Here is a 10,226-nt window from a genome sequence, read left to right on the forward strand (position 1 = left end):
TTTGCCACACTCAATCCTATTAAATTCAATTATTGCTACTATTTTGTAGATCATGAATCTGAGGCACCTAGAGATCAGTGATACCAGAATTCAATATCACAGCAAAGCCTACTGCAGGACATTGGTAACTGAAAGGAAGATGGAAAGAACAAGAGAAAGGGAGGCAGAAAGTCAAGAATATAAAGTAGACTGAGTAACAGCGAATTTATCTTTGCACTTGAAACAATCAATAAATGGAGATATATGGAACAACGGTTTGCAAGACAATGAGCATCAGGCAATGAAAGATGATGATTCCTAAAGGATGAGAAACAAATAAGGTACGTCCAATGATTCTCCCAGCTTCCTGCCTTGAGAGTGTGAGTGAGTATTCAGGTTGCGATACAGGGAGGGGAAACTAAGGTGGAGCACAATGGATTCCCTGTATCAAGGAAGTGGTGGTCCAGGGAGACAAAGAAAGCAAGAATTTGCAACATAGAATGTAAGAGAAGCAAGAGCTGCACAGATAGAGAACTCCAGTGTATTCTACTATAGGTCCTTTATTGGTGCCTTTTTGAAGAAATCTTTGCCTAACTGAGGTCACATAGATTCTTATATATTCTTCAGGAGGTTTTCAGTTTTATATTTTATAATTAGGTCTGTAATCCATTTTATTTTATTTTATTTTATTTTTTATTTTATTTTATTTATTTTATTTTATTTTAGTAATCCATTTTAAATAATTGTGAGTGGCACTACGTACAGATTGAAATTTGTTTTGCATATGAATACCAACTGTTCTAGTACCATTTGGTAAAAGATTACACTTTATCTACTCCTTTATTATCTTTGTGAAAGTCAGGTGTTAATATGTGAATATATTTTTGGACTCTGTTCTGTTCCATTGATCTATTTTTCTGTCTTTAAACTACATTGTCTTTTTTTAACCATATTGAGATATAATTGACAAAATTGTAAGATGCTTAAAGTGGCATAATGTGATTATTTATCTATATCTATATATCTATAATTCCCCTCATTGAGTTAATTAATACATCCATCACCTCACAAAGTTACCTAGAATGTAAGCACAAATGTGAGATATCACTCCTATGATAAATTATAGTTTGAAAGGAATTTTTGCCCAATGACACCTCAATTTCAAACATATGAGACCCTAAGCACAGAACCCAGCCAGGACAAGACTCCTGACCCATGTAAACTATGAGATAATACACTTGTATTATTTTGAGTATTTAGAAATCATCACCAGATGAGGAATCATTTTCACATTATTGAGTCTCTACAAATCAACCACTGAAGTAGAGTTTGGTTTCCAATCAATAGCAAATATAAGCCAAACAAAATTAGATTATTCTAGTCAAATAACCCTTAGGTGATTTTGTTAGGCAGTATTCTATAATATGAAAAGGACATGCAATCACTGTCCATCCTTATTTCCAAGTTTTGAATATTTTCTTGTTACTGGGTGCCACTGAATGTGGGATAAGTTGATAACTGAGGGCCTACTCATTAACACATTATGGATCTGACCATTAAAATGATTCCAGAATACTGCAGGCTGAAAGAAGTCAAGAAGTATTCAGACCCTGCAATAATCAGTTGAAGCCACTATATTAACTAAATTTAGTTGTAATAACTAAATATAAATTTCACTAAAATAAAAAAAAATTCTTCTGAAGTTACCAGTATATCTCTATTATATGAATATATATTAGTAAAACAACATAAACATTTCCTTTTTATTTTATTTTTTAAAAAGATTTTATGTATTTATTCGTGAGAGACCCAGAGAGAGAGGCAGAAGGAGAAGCAGGCTCCTACAGGGAGCCGGATGCAGGACTCCATCTCAGGACTGGGATCACGCCACTGAGCCATCCAGGTGCCCCCAAACATTTCCTTTTTAAACTCTCAAGTATTTGAATGAGAATTTATACAAAAGTTGTTTTCCAAAATATTTGCCTTAGAATTGCAGTGAGAACTCTAGGTCCCTTTAAAGCTTGAAGATTTCTGCCAGCTAAAGCTTTATTCCCTGCTGGAATAGTCCCATTTTCATCTCATTTCCTTCAATGTCTCGGTTACCTCAATCCTCATCCATTTGTTACAATGCTACCATCTAAGTTTAGGTCCACCAATTCAGTGACAATTCTCTGGGCAAATTGCCATCAATCAATTAATTGCTAATCCCCACCAAAAGAAAAAAAAATCAGTTCTAAACCCACTTTCCTTTTTTACTATCACATTACCTAGTACTTCTCTCCAAGAGGATGTAAAAACACTTGTAGTTTTATAGTTTTTCCTAGAAAATATTTCTTGGAAGGACGGAAATATTCATTCCTTCCACTCAACCTGACACAAAACTGTTACCTTAGCTGGCATTTACTCAACGAATACAGATAATTTAAGAGATGGGTTAGTTAAGGATGAAAGCTTACATCTTCTGGATGATTACTGGCCATATCTATGAAGGAAGCAGTTTCTAGAGAAGATTGGAACACTCTGCATTGAACTAACTAGTTTTAACGTTCTAATTTAATATTTTTTTAAACTTCTGGAGGCTTTATCATGTTCTCTGTTGAGCCTATCATGTCAATTGCAAGTTTATCTATGGTCTTAACACCTTGTTTGGAAATAAAATACATATAATTAAATGAAGATTATGAAAGGAAAACATTAATCTTCCCTTTGTTCCTTTTTTTTAAGATTTTATTTTTTAAGTAACCTTCACACCCAATGTGGGGCTTGAACTCAATCAAGAGTCTCATGCTCCACTGACTGAGACAGCCAGGCACACTTATCTTCCTTTTGTTTCTTAATCAAAATTTGTCATTGTAACTCATACTAACCCAACTGATGTACACTTTATATAGTTTAAATATTATAAATAACAATATATGCCTCTGTATTCTAATAGAAATCTCAAATGTGATGCAAATTAGTCACTTGCTCAATATGTGACCAGTTAGCACAAAAGAATATAGGGTAGAAATTGTGGGGTTTGGTCTTTGTTTACAAGAAAATTAATATAAAAATTTTGTTCTGTAGAAATTTGAACCAGTGTCAATTTCTCAGGCTCTTTTCACCTTGTGCTAAATGAGAACATCATCCCTAATATTGCTTTGCTCCTCTCTATTTTCTGTTGGATGAATAAGCCTACCCTTTCTCAAATATGATTACCCTCTTCCTCAGTTTTACTATTCCTGTGGAATTAGATCACCTTATCAAGTACAGCAGTTCAATAATAGCCTTCCTTAAATAGGAACATGAAGGTCAACTTGAGACTTCCTTCTCTACAGGGATCAAAAAGAGGTATGGAATGCCATTACAGCCTGAATTCTGATTGTCTCTAACCAAGCAGAAGGTGTTTTCCAAATAAATATAAGTTTATAACAGATGGCTTAGCATAAGCAGAAAGGAAATCAATAAGAAATGTGAAAACAACTATAAACCAATGAACATTAACAGCATTAAATATTAAAAGGACTGTATTAATTCATAGCAATTGTATATATATTATTATTTCAGGACTCCTATTTTTAATGAAGAAAGGATATATTATTATCATGTGATGTAGTTTGTTCTTTCAGTACATACTTATCTCTAACATCTGTTTTCATATAATTGTACACTAAAGCAAATTGCAGTATGACTATAAATAAACGGCATGCTTATATTTCTGCATATTTTTAAGCCCTGTGAATATACCATTTATTGCTCTTATAACTATCAGAATGTCAAGAGTTTTCAGCTCAACCACCTGCAATAGAATTTGTGTAAAATGATCTTTATAATTTCCCAGATGGTAGGATAGAGAAGTCTTTTTCCACATGTTTATGAATTTTTATATCCTCTGATGTTTTTCTTTAAACACGAACTGAATTTTTCTCTTTTTATTCAAAATCTTATTGCCAGCAAAGTGCTTAATGATAGAAAATCTCCCCTGAAAGTGAATTAGAATTCAATCATTTTCAATCTCATTTTAACTTGTAGATTATGCTAAGCCTCAGTAAAAATATGACTTGTGAGGTAGTCATATGTTTCCATTGAACTGAATTTCATATTGGGCTGACTTCTTTTGTCAAATCTGTGAAGATGGTCGCGGATACATTCTTTTTCATATTGTCTCTGTTCATCTCATATAATAAATTAGTGAAACTTGATTCTGTGTCTGAAAACGTCTGTGACGTTGTAAATGCACAGTGAGCCATGTGTAACGTGCCTGTGGAGCTGTGGTCAAATGATTGGCCAGACCCCCTGAGCCCATTCACAACAATGCAGACTGAGGAACACACTTCAAATACACCATTATCCTACTTTTCTGCTCAGAATCAACAACGGTGTCATACATTACTCAAGCATAAATATCCCAAGAGATTCTATGAATGGGGGCCTATTATGTCTCCAAACACATCTCTTATTCCCCACTGTCCTCCTTTACTTCCAGCCACACTGGCCCTCATTCTCTTCCTCGGTTAAACAAGACCTGCCTCACCCCAGAGTGTTTGCCCTTTGCCATTTTCGTTACCTGGAACACTCATCTCCAGCACACAGCTAAGCGCAAGGCTGGACACATCACCTCTTTCAGATCTTATGTCAAATATTGCTGCCTCAGCAAGGTCTTTCCTGTCCACCACCCTACCTAAAATGGTAATTTATTTTCTCACCATGTTATTCAGATCTTTGCTGCTTTAAGTTTTTGTTTAGCCTTGTCAAGTGCTTTTTTTTTTTGCATTTATTGAAATGATCGTATGGTTTTTATCCTCTTAGTGATGTGATATCATATTGATTGGTTGGTGAATATTGAACCACCCTGATAATCTGTAAATAAATTCCACTTGATCATGGTGAATGATTTCTTTAAATGTACTGTTGGATTTGGTTTGCTAGTAATTTGTTGAGGATTTTTTTATCTATGTTCATCAGAGATTTGGCCTGCAGTTCTCTTTTTTTATGGTGCATTTATCTGGTTTATTCAGGGTGGTATTGGTCTCTGAAATGAATTTGGAAGTTTTCTTTCTTCTTCTTCTTCTAATTTTTAGAATAGTTTCAGAAAAAAAGGTAATAATTGATTAACATTTGATAGAATTTGCCTGTGAAGTCATCTGATCCTGGATTTCTGTTTGTTAGGAGTTTTTTGATTATTAATGCAATCCTCTTGCTGGTAATCAGTCTATTCAAATTCTCTATTTCTTCCTGCTTCAGTTTTGGCAGGTTATATGTTCCTAGGAATTTATCTATTTCTTCCAGGTTGTCTAGTTTGTTGACATAGATCATTTATAGTATTCCCTTAAAATTGTTTGTATTTCTGTGGTGTTGGATGCTATTTCTTCTCTTTTATTTGTGATTTTATCTGAGTCATTTCTTTGTCTCTCTCCCCTCTTTTGTTGAGTCTGGCTAGAGGTTTGCCAGTTTTGCTGGAACGACAACGAGCTATCACCTCACACCTATCAGAATGACTAAAATCAAAAACACAAGAAACAGCAAGTGTTTGCAAGGATGTGGAGAAAAGGGAACACTCGCGCACTGTTGGTGGGAATGCAAACTGTGCAATTACTCTGTAAAACAGTATGGAGGTTCCTCAAGAAGTTAAAAATACCCTATGACTCAGAAATTTCACTTCTGGGTATTTACTCCAAAACTACAAAAACAGTAATTCAAAGGGATACATGCACCCCTATGTTTATAGCAGCATTATTCAAAATAGCAAAATTTAAAAATAACTAACTAACTAACTAACTAAATAAATAAATAAAACAAAATAGCAAAATTATGGGAGTACCGCAAATCTCCATCAATAGATGGATGGATAAAGAAGAGGTGGCTATATGTATGTATAATTGAATATTACTTAGCCATAAAAAATGAAATTTTGTCATTTGCAATAACAGTATTATATTAAGCGAAATAAGTCAATCAAAGAAAGACAAATACCATATGATCTCACTTATTTATGGAATTTAGGAAACAAAACATATGAGCAAAGGAAAGAAAGAGGGAAAGAGAGAAGCCAAGAAACAGACTCTTAGCTATAGAGAACAAACTGATGGTTACCAGAAGGGTGGTGGATTGGGGGGATGGATTAAATAGGTGTTGGGGATTAAGGAGAGTACTTGTGATGAACACCAGGTGTTTTATGGAACTGTTGAATCACTACATTGTACACCTGAAACTAATATAATACTGTATGTTAACTACATTGGAATTAGAAGTTTAAAAAAACTAAATGTAAGAGCTAAAACTATAAAACCTACACAAAAAAAGAATAGGGAAAAGCTTTATGATACTGGATTTGGCAATGATTTCTTGGCTATGACAGCAAAAGCACTGGTAAAAAAGATTGATAAATTAGACTACTTTGTAAAATTAGCAAATGTAAAAAGGTAAAACTTCCATGCATCAAAGGATATAATTAACAGAGTGAATAAGCAACCCACAGAATGAGAGAAAATATCTGCAAATCATTGATCTGTGAAGGATATAAATCTTATAAGCTGATAAGGGGTTAATATCCACTGTATATAAATAACTTCTGAAAATCAGCAACACAAAGCAACCCCATTTTAAAAAGGGCAAAGCCCTTGAATAAACATTTCTCCAAACAAGATATGCAAATGACTGATAAGCACATGAAAAGATACTCCACATCACTAAACATTAGTGAAATACAAATCAAAACCAAGAGATATCACCTCATACCCACTAGGATAGAATAACAAGGGAAATAACAAATGCTGTCAAAAATGTAGAAAGTGGCACCCTTGGGCACTGTTGCTGGGGATAAAAGATGGGCTAGCTACCATGGAAAACAGTATAGTGGTTCCTCAAAAAATTAAAAATAGAATTATCGGGTGCCTGAATGGCTCAGTTGGTTAAATATCTGACTCTTGATTTCAGCTCAGATCATGATCTCCAAGTCATTTTATATTTTTTAAGACTTTATTTATTTATTCATGAGAGACAGAGAGAAAGAGAGAGGCAGAGACACAGGCAGAGGGAGAAGCAGGCTCTATGCAGGGACCCTGGTATGGGACTTGATCCTGGGATTCCAGGATCACCACTGAGCGAAAGGCAGCCACTTAACCACTGAGCCACCCAGATGTCCCAATGATCCCCAAATCATGAGATTGAGCCCCGCAATGGGCTCTATGTTGGGCCTGGAGCCTGCTTAAAGATCTCTCTTTCCCTTATCTCTGGCTTGTCCCCCATTCTCTCTCTCTCTCAAAAAAAAAATTAAATTAGATCATAACCAGCAATTTCACTTTCAGGTATATACCCAAAAGAGTTGAGAGCAGGGTCTTGAAGCCATATGAGTGTGCCCCTTTTCATAGCAGCATACTCACAATAGGCAAAAGGTGGCGGCCACTCAACTATCCATCAATGAATGAATGGATAAGTAAAATGTAGTATATAATGCAAGAGAATATTATACAGCTTAAAATATCAAAATCTGACACATGGCTACAGCATGCATGAACCTTAAAAACGTTATGCTAACTGAAATACAGCAGTCACAAGAAGACATGCACTCTATGATTCCACTTACATGACCTACCTAGAGCAGTCATATTCGTTCAGACAGGAGGAATCGCGGTTGCCAGGGGCTGCGGGAAGGAGTCACTTAATGAACACAGAGTTTTAATTTTGCAAGTTGAAAATATTCTGGAGACTGGTTGTGCAACAATTGGGATGCACTTAACATTACTAAATTGTATGGTTAAAAATGATTAAGGTGGTAAATTTTGTGCCGTGTCTATTTTACCACAATTAAAAATAAAATGTATTTCACTGGGTTGCATACTTCAGATTAGGTCTCTGGCAAATTCACAAATTCTTTTAGAGATACATCAGTTTAACTAATGTGAGAGAGAACTCTCCACCCTGATAATCCAGTAAGTCCAAGGACACATCATGGGAGGAAACAGAAATAAGTAAATCAGAGACTAGTATTCACAAATGGGAATCATAGTGTATTCCCCAGGTATTACTTGTATGGAAAGGTAATGCTTAGGATATTATAATGTAAATAGATGTTAAATGAAAAAAAAATGCATGAAAAGGGATGTCCAAGGTATACTGGTAATTTTTTTGTCTTTTTTTCCTGTACAAAGGTGATTAAATGCCCAAAAATAAGAGCAGAGCAGTGGATTCAGCATTACTCAGTAACACACTTTGATAATTAATGAAAAATTTGATGCCTCTTGTTCCACTGGCTATACTCAAGTAAGTTACATTTCATAGTGATTTTTACCCTTCTTTCCCGTGGCTTAGATAGTGGAAAGGAAGTTGTTTAATGGGTGAAAGTTTTCTGTTTTGTTGTTGTCATTAAGAATTTTACTTAAGTTTGATGGTACTATTAAATTTGGTATGTGGCTAAACATAAATGTGTCTTGAAAAGATTTGTCTCTTCTTTAGCCAAATATGTCTCATTATAGCCTGATAACTCTTGCAAATGGCAACTTTTATTGATATTTTCTAGAATGTGGACATTCTTCCTGACTCCTTATGAACTCCAGCAGATTTAAGTGACTAGAGAATCCTGAATATATATGCCTGCCTCTACTGAGCCAAAAATGGGGTGGGGATTACTATAATCCCATCTGAAAAGTCTAAAATCAATAATTATACCCATGCAGGAAACCTAAGACAGGTTATAACGAAAGAGAAATCTTGTGGGAAGTAATATTCCTGGGGCCATTTTAAGGTATAATGAATTCTTAAAATGTGGACATGATCCCACTCAGACCCTACTCACTTGTCTCTCTTCCTTGATTGTCACTGGATATCCCAAGAGCTGACCCCTTTTTATTACTCTGCTCATAGATTACATGACATCTCTTCTGTGGGTCTGTTCATCTTGTCTGGTGAATGACTTGTCAAAGGATTTTATTTTTTTCTCATAACATTTGTCACTATCTGAAGTTAGTTTGTATTTTAATTTACTTTCCCTGTCTCTCTCAATGGAATAGAGTTTCATGACTACAAGGCCTTCTCTGTCCTCTTGAATTATATATCACTCATGCTGATTACACTACCTGGCACAAAGATTGATGCTTTGTGTGTGTGTGTGTGTGTGTGTGTAAAATTTATGAATTACTACAGGGTAATTCGATATCAATAAATGTCACATTGTAAAAATAATTTTAAATTATTCTAATTTATTTTAAATTATTTTAAATCTGGCTTGAACTTCTTAACAATATTGGCAATAACCTAGTATTTGTCATTTTCAAGATCTCTGTCTCTATCCATAGTGAAATATCAGAACCAGAGCCTTATGCAGCCCCAGGATAATGATGGAAAATCTACTTTTAAATATGTAGTATTAGGAAGTGTGGCCCTGGGGGACCTGGGTGGCTCAGTAAGCTAAGTGTCTGTTCAGCTCAGGTCATGTTCCTGAGATCCTGGCATTGAGCCCTACACTGAGCCCCACATCGTGCTCCCTACTCAGCGGGGGGTCTGCTTCTCCCTCTCCCTGTGCTCCTCCCGCCAAGTCTTGCTCACTCTCTCTCTCAAACGAATAAATAAAATATTTAAAACTAAAAAAATAAAAAAAAAAAAGAAATGTGAAGGGTTCCTCTTTGCCCTGATCTAGATGATCCATTTAAACGTGATCATCTGGACACCCGCACTGCAAAGCTCAGCCACACGCATTCCCATGGAAACTATAGAGTCACTATGCCAATTGCCCCATCTTCCCTGTTGAGGTGCCACCTTCTACTGGCACTCACTTTCAGGTCCTCATCGCTTTCCGGATCTCCAACCTTTCTCAATGTTCAAAGATCCAAACTTGCACATTAAGATGGCATTTTTCAATTCTCTAAACATAGAGCTTTGTTTTTTAACCCCTCTTGGAAAACCAGTGGGTTTTTCTAAAGGGCCCCAATGTTCTAAACCACAAAACTGCTGCTTTGACTCGTACGTTATTTGCTCTAGAACTGGAAAACAAACAAAAAAACAAGCAATCGGACAGAAACTATTTACTTTCCCTCTAAGAGTATGTTTATGTCTTAATCACTTTTATGAATTATGTTCTTTTATCTCACCTATAATTAATGAGAAGAAACTCAGTGAGATGTGGTGACACCAACTGATTAATATGCTCTTTGCAAATTTCTTAACAAAATACTCCTTTCTTTGGTAAGTGATTAACAACTTTGAACTTGAATAAGATTTCTATTTAAAGTTGTTGCTAATCATTAATAAAGTGAACACACATTATGGCATCG

This window comes from Vulpes vulpes, chromosome 1 (genome assembly GCF_048418805.1).
Source record: "Vulpes vulpes isolate BD-2025 chromosome 1, VulVul3, whole genome shotgun sequence".
Taxonomy (NCBI): Eukaryota; Metazoa; Chordata; class Mammalia; order Carnivora; family Canidae; genus Vulpes; species Vulpes vulpes.